Raw genomic sequence first — 3790 nt, 5'->3', positions numbered from 1 at the left:
AAATTTCCCTAGCCTCTCGGACTATGTAATCAAATTCGTGCATAAGGATAATGGTAGCAAGTTTCTTAGCCCTAGGATCTAAGATATTGGGGAGTTCATAAAACATCTTTTGTAAAGCAGGATGGATGTGTGAAAGTGCAAGTATCACTTAGATTATATTTTGGTGTGATGACAACGTGGTTAGTGGAACTAATGTTGGTTGCTAAAGTTTATCTCAGGACTTTGGTTCCAAGGTGTCCATTGATGGAGGTGTGCGACCCCCCAGTCCAAAAAGATCAAAGGCGTGGTTACCGGCGACTCGAAGGTTTTTCGTTTTGGTTCGATTTGAGTCATAGGCAAAACCGCACTATCAAGAGGGGTCTTCGTGGATTTAGTGTCGTGTGGGAATGCCTCCAAGACAGATACACCACCCCTCCTACACCTCCTCAGATATTCCACTTATTGTGTGCTTTGCCGTGGTGTCCTGTGATGTTTCATCAGAAATCTTCTGGACACCCCGTGTGCACGGGGTAGTCAGAATATTTCGGGACACCCCGTGCGCACGGGGTCTCTGACCCCCGTGCGCACGGGGTACCTCAAAACTAACTGGACACCCCGTGCGCACGGGGCTGACTTGGCCCGTGCGCACGGGGTCCAACGGGCAGAAATCCCCTCCCGGCCAAGAACACTATATAAGCCCCCTTCTTCCTCCTCCATCCCTGAACCCTAATGTCTTGTTGAGCTCCTCCATTGCTAAACCCCATTTTGCTCACTACTCTCAATCCCTCCACCCAATCTTGTTGAAACTTTGGGGATTGGGAGAGCAAGACCCGATCTACACTTTGACCAAACCAAATCGCGTTCCCCGCAACATTCATCCACCATGACTTGTTACTCTTGGAGCTTGGGCTCCTAGGCGGTTAGAGGTTCCTCCGGAAGCTTCCTTGCTTGTGGTGTGCTCCGGAGAAGTTTGTAAAGGTGTGGTGGTCGCCTTCAAGACCAACCCCGAATGATTCGAGGCTCATCCGTTAGGGGTGACTCGAAGGAGATTACGGTGAGCCTTCGGTGGCGTTCCGCAAGCTTTGGCTCCGGCACCGCTCCAAACGGAGAGTAGCTCTTCCCCAAGGAAGAGTGAACTTTGGGATAAAATCCGCGTCCTCGTCTCACTTGTGGTTAATCCTTTCTCGCACTTTACTTAGCCTTGTATGCTTGTTGGCTTGCTAATTAGTTTGTTGCCTAGCATATTTAGCTTAGAGCTTGCTTGTCATATAGGTTGTGTTCACCTAGTTGCATATCTAGTGAACCCTTTTTATCCACTAAGCCTTAAAATTGACAAGAAAGAGTAAAATTTGTAGTCTCCTATTCACCCCCCCTCTAGTCGACCGTATCGATCCTTTCAATTGGTATCAGAGCCTCGTGCTCTAATATAAGGTTTTACAACCTTAGAGGATATGGTCGATCTAGGGAATGAGGGAGGTGACGCACCACTTGCGGAGGATGGTCAAAACCTACCCCCCGCCGCGGCCGACGCACTTGTTGCTCCGGCCGTTGCTCCCGTCACCCCATTAACCCGGGGGCCCCGTTGACCGCGGCCGATATTCTTTCAATGTTTGCGGACCTCAAAACTGCTATGTTGAAAGAAGTTCGCTCCTCGGTCAAGGAGGAAATTGTTGCTCGCTTAAAGCTCTCGACATCCGCCTCAAACTCATTTGATCCAAATGCGGTTCATGATGCGGATGATTCGAGAGAACCTCTTGCATCCCCGGCTCGCACTCAAGTTCCCAAGTACAATGCCGTGGAACCCTTTTACTCACCACAACCCTTGCAGCACCCTCGCATTAATCCTGTGGGGCCTCTGCCCCCTTTGAAAGCTAACGCGTTTGCTAAGTGGAAGCTAGATATGGAGTCTCATATTCGCAGTGCATCTACACAACTATGGTGGATTGTGGTCAACGGTTTCAACCCCAAGGATCCCATGAATCTCACTCCAAGAGAAGCGGTTGATGATCAACTCAATGCTACCGCCCACAACATGTTGCGCACCGCGGTGACCGATGACTATAGTGACTCCATTGCCCTACTCAAGACCGCCAAGGAAATTTGGGATTGCCTTGAGGAGGCCCTCGAAGGTGATGAAGCAATTCGAAGATCTCGGTTGGCTTTGCTCAAGCAAGAAGTCAACCTATTTGTGAGAAATGAGGGTGAGTCCGCGGAAGAGGTATATCGAAGGTTGAAGTCTCTTGTGCTCAATTTGAGAACCTTTGGGTGCACTTGGGCAAATGATGATTTCATTAAGGACAAGTTCATTGATGCTATGGTTCTCACGGAACATACCATGGTGATGATGATACATCAACGCCCGGACTATCAAAAGTTGACCGCGGCACAAGTTGTATCCACTTTCTCAACTCATGTTCTTTTGGAGACCAAGTCCAAGAAGACCTTTGCCATAGCTCAAGCCACCAAGAACTCAAATCTTGCATTGAAGGCCAAGAAAGTAGTTGCCCAACCCTCAAGGGATGAAGAAGTTGTTGAAGAGACTTGTGAGGAAGATGTTGACACCTCATGCCCGGCAAATGACTTTGCGGGAGACTTGGCTCTCTTGGTCAAGAAATATTCCGGGACCATGGCAAACAAAGGGAAGAATCTGCAAGGAAGATCGTTTGGATGAAGAAAATGCTACAATTGTGATAGCCCAAGACATTTTGTGCACGATTGTCCTTATGAGAGACGTGAAGACAAGTCCGAGAAGCTTGTGCTCAAGAAGAAGAAGTTCACCAAGTTTTCCAAGAGGAAAGATGACAAGGCTCTTGTTCATGAGGAGTACATGTCCGGAGATGAAGATGACGGTGATGATGATCATGTGGGCACGGCCGCCATTGCCATGCATGCCACTACCTCCTCCTCCACCACCGGCCTCTTCGACTCTCCCAACGAGGACAAGCCGTTCACTCATCATTGCCTCATGGCCAAAGAGGTAAAAACAAAGTCCAAATCTCTAAAACCCTTCATCCACACTCCCAATGTTTCATGTGAGATAGTGGAGGATGAGTGTGATGATGGTGTGGATAATGATGAGGAATCCTTGATGGCTTTCATGAAAACTCTTCATGGTGAAGCTCGTGCTCGTTTTAGCGATCTCCTTAAATCACTCGCCGAACGCGATGATTTTATTGAGAACGTTGAGAACCTCCTCATAGAGGAAAAAGAGAGAGCCGAACTCCTTGAGCACGAGCTACATGAAGAGAGTGTCATGAGAGCATCACTTGAGGAAGCCTTGTCTTATCATAAAATTGACTTCGTTAAAACCGATGATGCGTTGCAACTTGCTCTTGAGAACAAAGATGCCCTTAAAGTAAGGGTTGAAAAGCTTCTAGTTGATCACACGAGACTTGTTGAGGAACATGAGCTCCTTGTGACTAGTTCCAAGGTTGTCAAAGGTGACCTCATTGCCCTCACCGAGTCGTATGCTCAACTTAAAGCTACAACCATTAAGGCTCTTACTTCCGTCCCTCATATTGATTTAAATGATGAATCTTGTACGGCTAACTTTGCTCATGATTGCACCTCTCTCCAAGAGGAGAATAAGAAGTTAAAAGCCCAAATTGAGAAAGGGCTTGTGTCGTGCATTCAAGGGGAGAAAAACCTCAATGACCTCTTGAGCAACCAAAAGGAGTGTGTTGCCAAGGAGGGAATTGGGTTTGACCCCTCTTCTAAGAAGAAGAAGACCAAGAAGAAGAGCCACAAGAAGAAGATCGGTCCTACTCCTCCTCCCCAACAAAAGATAGCATTTGTTCATGAAGGACACAAG

Source organism: Aegilops tauschii, chromosome 1 (assembly GCF_002575655.3).
Source record: "Aegilops tauschii subsp. strangulata cultivar AL8/78 chromosome 1, Aet v6.0, whole genome shotgun sequence".
Classification (NCBI taxonomy): domain Eukaryota; kingdom Viridiplantae; phylum Streptophyta; class Magnoliopsida; order Poales; family Poaceae; genus Aegilops; species Aegilops tauschii.
This window is presented reverse-complemented; position numbering follows the sequence as displayed.